This window comes from Carcharodon carcharias, chromosome 18 (genome assembly GCF_017639515.1).
Source record: "Carcharodon carcharias isolate sCarCar2 chromosome 18, sCarCar2.pri, whole genome shotgun sequence".
In the NCBI taxonomy this organism is placed as follows: Eukaryota; Metazoa; Chordata; class Chondrichthyes; order Lamniformes; family Lamnidae; genus Carcharodon; species Carcharodon carcharias.
The window spans coordinates 47,202,367-47,211,257 of record NC_054484.1 but is presented as its reverse complement, the minus strand read 5'-3'; positions in this window follow the sequence as shown (position 1 = coordinate 47,211,257).

The following is an 8,891-nucleotide window of genomic DNA, read 5'->3' as shown; positions in this document are numbered from 1 at the left end:
ATTCAACCACAGCACTGTTTCACTGCACACAGTAGTCAACAAACTAGAAAATGATGTATAAAATTATACTAGTATGCTACTTAGAGTGTACAAAGAACCAGTGAAGATGGTTCTCTATTTTTAAAAGAGTTAAAATTGCAAGTGGCAGATTTGTGCCTTATTCCTAATATGGTGGAATGTTCTCATTGGTATGATTATTTCAGTGTACATCTCACTCCATAAACACATGTGATAGATGCTTAGTAAACCACGTCACTTACACATAAACATTTCTAATTCCAGTTATAGAATCATTGAACATACATTGGAAGACCATTTGGTCAACCATTCAAATACTCTGGAGCCATCCACTTGAACCTCTTCTCTTTTCATATGGGCTTTTATGCTCTTTCTTTTCAAACACATCCAATTTCCTTTTAAATAGTGTTTATGGGGGTCAGTAAAGTGCGTTGTGGGTTTGCTCCCCATAATACCTGGTGCAGTGATAATCTTGAGTCGATGTGCCCCTCTTGCTGACTCACTGACCAGTGGAAACAGTTTTATAACAGGATAGCTGATGAAGAGTCATATTAGACATGAAACGTGAACTCTGTTTCTCTCTCCAGAGCTGGTGAGTTTTTCCGGCATTTTCTGTTTTTAATTCAGATCTCCAGCATCACAGCATTTTGGTTTCATTGAAACAGTTTTATTACATACTTTCTTTAGATCTTTCATAACTCTGGATGCTAACTTTCTATGTGGCTGCATTTTCTTTACTACCACGTACCTTCATTTTCTAACAAATCCTATATTTTTCTTGTATTTTATTTGTTCATGGGATGTGGGTGTTGCTGGCTGGGCCGCATTTATTGCCCATCCCTAATTGCCCTTGAAAACTGCCATTTCAGAGGGTATTTAAGTGTCAACCACATTGCTGTGGGTCTGGAGTCACATGTAGGCAGACCAGGTAAAAACAGCGGATTTCCTTCCCTAAAGGGCATTAGTGACATATGTGACATTTTATCAAATGCCTTCTGAAAATCCTTATATGCAGTATCCCAATGCTTTCCCTGCAGTTCTATAATGGTGCGACTTAATGTCAAATGTGATGCTCCCAGTCCCTTTGTAAGGTGAAAGCTTAACAGAACCCAAATACATCTCTTGGGAATGCTTCGCTATCTTAATAATGTATGGCATCAGTGGAACATGTCTACTTTCACCAAATTGCTAATCAATTGCATTTATTGGAGGCTTTCTTTATAAGATTATTCTGGGAAGGTAGAATGTCATTAAATAATCCATGTAAAGACATAAATGAGAGTTAATGATGTACATTAGCATGAGTGTCAGCCATAGTTCAGTTGGTAGTATTGTCACCTCAAAGTCAGAAGGTTTTGTGGGTTCAAGTTCCACTCCAAATACTTGAGCACAACATAGGCTGACATTCAGTAGAGCAATGAAGAAGTGCTGCACTGTACATGGTGCCATTATTTAGCTCAGATGTTAAACCAAGGCCCTGTTTTCCCTCATGGAAAATAGAGATTCCATGGCACTATCCAATGAAGTGGTTGCTGAAGAACAGAAATCTTCCTGGTGTCCTTGACAATATCTATTACTCAACTAACATCACTGGGGCCTTGCTGTGTGTAAACTGGCTGCTGTGTTTCCCACAAAACAATAGTGACTACACATTGGAAGTGCTCCATTGGCTGTGAACGCCTCTAGGACATCTTGTGAAAGGGCTATATAAATGCAAGCCTTTCTTTCTTTCATTGACAGGGCTTACTTTTCAAGATGTTACATCAAAATGGGAAAGAGGTTAGGGAAGTTGATTTTAATGAAATCCTTTCCTAAATAATTTGGGTTAGTATAATATTTTGTGGCTGAACAAAAATGTTTCAATTCATGAACAAAAGTTCTTTGAGATTATATTTCTTTGGGTTTTTTCATTCGCAGATATTGGTTGCTTTGAGGAGACCCTGTATGTTTTTTTGCCACCAGATGGGGATGTTGCAATATCTACAATAGCTAGTTTAAATATATAAAACCACAATGTCAATACAGAAAAACTGATTCCATGTTTAAGGAATCGAATACATATTTCTGCTTCTTACTAAACAGTCAAGGAGTTTATATTGTGATTGTCAAAGGGAATGTCATACTTCTTTTAACAAAGCAAAACGCAGGTCCCTCCACAAATTAAAGAAAAGACCAAGCCCCTGAATTTTTATTTACTTATTTCAACAGCAGGCATAGAAATCAAATAAAAAACAATGAAATATCTATACAAACCAGGCAATAGCTGCTTACAGGTAATAGGAACTTAAATTGTAAAACTATGTAGATTCATTAATGATACTGTTACAATCCCATGAAGACTAATAATGTTTAAGAAGAAATTCAAACTTCTAGTTAATAGCTGAAAAGAATGATACAATAAGATTTCACATTTTAAGATTTTAACTATAACAAATGATTAAAAACACTATTTTTGTAGGCAACTTATACTTTAACTACACAAAGAATACCGCCTTCTTATTCTTAACCCAACTAATAAACACACTTCAAAGGTATACCTTACACTGTCCTTTATGTTTACATTCAACTTTCCCAGAATCAAAAATGTGATTCTCAGCTCCTGAGGGTTTAGTCATGTTCCCCTCTTGTCTTAGCCTCGTAACTTGCAATCTTAGAACCTCACAGTGAGGCTTTTTTTCCCCTGGAGACTATCCCTCTAGCCCAAGCTAGGCAATTCTAACAGCCACATTTTAACTCCCCATGAATTTGGACTTTTCAATCCAAGCACAAGCTTCCACCTACATTCCAGCATTGTGAACCATAAAGAGTTTTTTGGCCTCTATCTGCTCCCTCTCGCTTGTATCCAGGTAGACTAAACACACTGTGACATTTGGTGATATTCTTGGAAAGCCTATAACCTGATCTTTACAAAGTTTTCATCTGCATCCTTCCCTATGTCAACATGAATCACATGGGCCATGTATCTAGGTAGAAAGGCCAATTAACTATTCTTGAGAGCCCAATTCTCTTTCATCTTGGAACTAAATGGCCAGTTTAAAGCACAACTGTTTACAACTGACATTCTCAACATTTTTCTGGGACCTTGGAGGCCCATAGTCTCCACTGTTAATACGCAGGCTGCTGCTATTGTCTTCAAGCTTAAAATCTTACACCTCATTCAAAACAATCTAAGGCTTCCTTTTATCTCTAACAATCAAACTACCCAGGTTTACTATCAGGTAGACTTCAGAACCAAGCACATGATCCTCTTCTTTTTACCTTAAATTTAAAGACACAGTCTCAAAAACATAATCTTATAAATTTCATAATTGTAACAATAACAAAGCTGAAAGGGTTTAGTTATGAGAAGTCACAGGAGGATCTGCGGCCAGAATCTTAATGAAATGGGCCTGCACACAATGGGGAGGCCAGTAGCAGGGCACTTTATTTGAACTCCTCATTCTCCTGACCTCAATTTATTGTATCCCCCAATCACACTGAACAGTAACCTTCAGGTGAATGATATAAGCAGCCTTTATGAGTAGGAAGAAGAGTAAATGCGATGGTTGGCTAATGGTTAGCTGACTGTTGGAATGAATTGTGCTTGGGGATGGCGCAGGGTTTCTGGTTGCCCTGTCAGATGCCCTCATACACTTACATTAAAAAAAAGTGCCTGAATGAGTCTGTCACAGGGTTGTTCGGCAGCCAGGTATGCTGGCACCATGGCCACAACTGGCTCCTCCTCCTCTACTTCCTCAGGGAAGGATGCCAGTTGTTCTGCACCTTCTTCTTGCTGGAGCTCCACCCCTCTCTGCAGCATATTATGAAAGGCACAGCAGTCTACAACCACTCTGGAGACCCTATGGGACATACTGAAGGGTGCTTTCAGATCAGTTGAGGCACCTGAAGTGCATCTGAAGCAACCCAATGGCTTGTTCCATTCCTGCCCTTTTGGCGATGTGGGTCATGTTGTACCTGAGTTACTGGCTGGGTTCCTAACAGGAGTCGTAAGTCATGAAGTCAAAAAGACACAAGAGACCATTTAGCTGATCATCCATGCCAGCTTTCTGTAGAGCAATCTACTCACTCCCATTCCTGCACTCTACCCCTTTCACCCTGCAAGTTTATTTCCCTTAAGTGCCCATTCAATTTCCTTTTAAAATCCTTCATCATCTCTGCTTCCAACACCCTCATAGGCAGTGAGTTCCATGTCATTATCATTCACTGCATAAACAGGTTCTTTCTCATAATCCCTGCATCTCTTGCACAAAATCTTACATCTGATTCCCCTAGTCCTTGCACCATCAGCTAATGGCAATAGCTTTGCTTTGTCTACCTTATCTAAACCTGTCATAATCTTGCCCATGCCCATCAAATCGCCCCTCAATCTCCTCTGCTCCAAAGAGAACAAACCATTTCTCCAACCTGATCTTATAGCAAAAATCTCTCATCCATGAAACCATTCTGATAAATCTCCTCTGCATCTTTTCAAGTTCTCACACGTTCTTCCTGAAGTGTGGTGACCAGAATTAGATGCAATAGTCTAATTGCAGAGCTTTGTAAAGGTTCAGCATCATTTGCCTGCTTTTGGACTCAATACCTTTATTTATGAAGCTCAATCCCCCGTATGCTTTGCTAACATGTCATGCCATCTTCATGCATATGATCCCGATGGTCCCTCTGTCCCTGTACACTCTGTAGAACCGTGCCATTTAGTCTATGGTTCATAACTTCCAATTAGCATCAGGAAGTGCTGGCCCATAGGAATTAGAAGAAATAAATGCACACTTACTATTGGAAGAATCCTCGCAGGGTCCAGCGAATTGCAGCTCCAGCGGATTCAAGGAGGCCACACCCCCTTTTTTAACGGCACTTGCTGTCTAAGGTAAGTGGATAGAATTTGGGGGGGTGTCCATGCTGGTGGGGGCTAGAAACCCAGGGGGCAGATGGAGTTTGGGGCAGAGGTCGGTCGGAGGTCTGGGGTTGGGGTGGGTGGGGGTTGGAAGTCCATGGGGAGTGGGGATGTATGAGGTCTGAGGGGGCTGGGGGAGTGTGGTCAGAGGTCTTGGGGGGTGGCAGGGGCTGGGGGAATCGGAGGTTGGGGGGATGGGGGTGTTGGAAGTTGCGGGGGGTTGAATGTCAGGGGGTTGGGGGGTGTTGGAGGTCAGGGGGTGGGGGGGGGTCAAAGGGGGTGTGGGGGGAATCCCATGGGGTCGGTCTGGGTCTTTACAATAGTTACCCAGAAGTTTGAAGAGGTTTTCATTCTTCTAACTTTTTCTGAGTAACTATTGGTGTAACCCTGACAGAACCATCCAAAGTTTGTGAGTTAAACTGCGCTTTTGGATGGTTCCCAGCACAGGGCAATTGTTCAGAGGAAGTATGTACTTCTGGGCAATTGCTGTGCAAACCCTTAAGTGTGAAATTCTAAGAGGGATTCCCCAGCGCATCTTTGGGGTGTCCCCCAAATCTGATGCTGGGGAGCTGGGAGGTTACGGCCCTAAATTGCCTCTCTCAATTCTCTCTTCCAAAATGCATCATCTTTCAAGTCTCATTACTAAATTCCATCCGCCACTTGATTTCCCATTCTGCTAGTCTACCTGTGTCCTGATGCAGTCAATTGTTGTCATTCTTATTATCTGCCACACCTTCAAGGTATCACCAGCCAATTCTGAGCACATACCATTTACCATCCACCAGAATGAAAACAACCATTTACCATGTTTTCTGTCCTTAAGTCAATTTTTTTATCGCAGCTGACATTGACCCCTCTATTCCAAGGCCTCAATTTTATTAACCAGCCTTCAATGTACTTCTTAAAATGCTATTTAAAATTCATATAGACAACATCCATTGCTTTCCCTTCATCGACCTTTTCTGTTACTTCATCAAAAACACTCAGTCATGGATGATCTGCCTTTTACAAATCCACGCCGGTTCTTCTGAATTAATTCAAATCTTTCCATCGAGTCTTTTTTCATTGCAACAAAGAGGGTTTAAGTGGAGAGCTAATAGATGTGTTCAAAATTCTGAGAAATGTTTTTAAGAAAAATTGAGAAAAACTATTTCTACTGGCCAGCAAGTTGATAACCAGAGGGCATAAATTTAAGAGCAGCACAATAATGGAGACGTTAAGAGCATTCTTATTTTTTAATTTATTCGAACATGGGATTCCCTACCAGAAACAGCAATGAAGCAGAATCCAGAAAAACCTTTTAAACAAAGGGAAGTGGCTAATTATTTTTTTTAAGCATATGGCTCTTTCAGAAAGTCAGCAACAGTACAATGGGCCAACAAGGGTCCTTCTGTGTCTTTAAATTCTATGAACTGATGGTATAAAATGATAAAATAAATTAATTTTATTAATAGATTTTTCTTTTATGTGATTAAAAATAAAAGTCAGATCCAAAATATGATGACTGGTATCAATCCACGTTTAGCAGTTTGTTTGTAACTAGTACATTAAATTAACTCATGCTGTTTATGGAGCAAATATTTCAATGCTTAGCATGGATCTTCTTGGGAGGTGTTATGTTACCCTACATAGAAATGCTAATACAAAATGTGTGAAATGGCTTCAGCTACACAAATGCATTGTGGTTTAGTCTCAAGATTTGTAGGCAAATTTGATTTTCATATAATATAATAAATGTAATATGACATAAAAATATCAAGTAAAAGTCAAAGGTGAGAAGAGGGTTCTTAAATGTTTCTGGGATTTGAACAAAGTCTAAATTATAAGCATCACATTGAATCACAACATAAATACACACCACTCGGCCCAACTGGTCTATGCCAGGGTTTATATACGAATCTCCTCCCACTCACTATCCCGCATATTCATCTACTCCTTCCTTCCTCATATATGCATCACACCCCCTTCTTAGATCCATCAGCTATTTGCTTCAACCACTCCATCTGGCAGCAACTTCCACATTCTCACGACTTGCTGTGTAAAGAAATTCTTCCTAAATTCTTTTTTTGATCTTAGTGGCTATCTTGTCTCCTTGATCTATCCATACACAACCCAATTTCTCCAAATGCATCTGACTGAACCCTTCATAATTTTAAAGATTTCTATAAGATCTCCTCTCAGTTCCTTTTCTAAAGAGTCCCAGTCTGTATTTCAGATACTTGCATCATCTCAACCCTGCTAATATCCTTGTAATTCTTGACTGCGAATACTCCAATGCTTCAATTTCCTTCTTGCAGTATAGAGACCAGGATTGTTCATAGTATTAAGTTTAGCCTAACCAAGGTTCTATATAAATTATATTACACCCCTGCTTTTGTGTTCTGTTCTTCCAAAAATGAACCTCAATATTTGTATCAAATGGGAGGATGCCGATTCAATCACCCAGAATCAGACAACAGGCTAGTGCCAGAAATAACATGGCGGATTATGAAGAAAGAAAAGCTTACATTTATATATTGCCTTTTGCAACCACATGATGTCCCAAAGTACTTTAAAGCAATTAAATACTTTTGAAAATATTCCACATCAGGAATGTGGGAAATGATGTCCTGCAGAGACATGCTTTGACCATCATCATAAGTCTCGTGTGACATGTTATCAAATGCCTACATTGCAATAGTGACTACATTCCAAAAATAGGTTTTCCTGTCATTATCATATTGAGGTTTGTGAGGTCTTGCTGTGTGCATATTGCCTATAATATTTCCTACATTACATGTGACCATATTTCAAAAAATAAGACATGAAAAGAAATCCAAAACTGTGTGCATCAAAACTTTATTCTTTTTTGCTATTTTTAAAATGGACTTCTGCTGACCCACAAATGACTCACAAGATTGGCCATCTGTTCTGGAAGGTTCCAACAGAGACTACAAGAACCAGAGTTCCATTCCCATCCTTGTGGAATCTCACACCCATTTGTAAGACTGCATTATAACCCAAAACCAGATGACTAACAGACAAACTGACTCCCCAAGCTGGGAAAATTACAAAGACAGAGACATTGAAACTTGCTATATCTGAAGAAGTGTTAACAGCCACCATTTCTTTCCAAGGATTTTGGCCCAGAGCACAGAAACTGCTTGTGAGGCTGCAATTAACTCATTAATGGGCCACATCACATGACCCCATGCTGCTAGCCCTTTGGATCATTTTAGTATTAGATTTATAGCCTCACAGCTCAGGCTGCTGCTTTAACAACAACTGGAGAGAACTCCAGTAGCCTGGTTAACCAAGAAGCCAGCCACCATTTATCAACTCCTCAAAGCCTGATTGATTTTAAAAGTCTCTGATCATTGCCTGCCAAGCCTTCCAAACATAGAAAGCCCATCTTCTGTAGCTTTATTCGTTTCAAGGATTTTCGTGTTGTTGTCTCCAACCAGAAACTCATCTGGACTGATCTCCATCACAAAGGGAGAACCCTCTGGATTTTGACTTCTCAGATTCTGGAAATCATGTGAACTAATATTCATTTCTGTGGTTCTGTTACCATTGTTTCCCAAAGTTATAAATCTTCCTCTTTTCTATCCTGACTTACTGTGTGTGAGTGAGAGTATGGGTGTGGGTGGGTGTGTGTGTGAGGTTGCCAAGTTTGAATGTGAATCAGCTAACCTTCTGAGCTAATCATAATGCGAGTTTGCTGTGAGCTATTATTAAACTGGATCACACAAACAAGGTTCGTGGAAACATGCCACAGCCTACTTCAAAACTAATCAAAAAACATCTCTGCTTACAGACAGATGGGGAGAGGATAAAGAAGTTCAGTTTCTCTCTCTCAACTGTCTGTAACACTGATACTAGGCCATTGTCTGGTTCTGGGTGATTGAACTGTATTCTTCCATTCCTTTGTATTAAACATTATTGCTTGGATGATCAGCACTAATGCTACACTTTGACATTGATTGAATCTTATATTAATGAG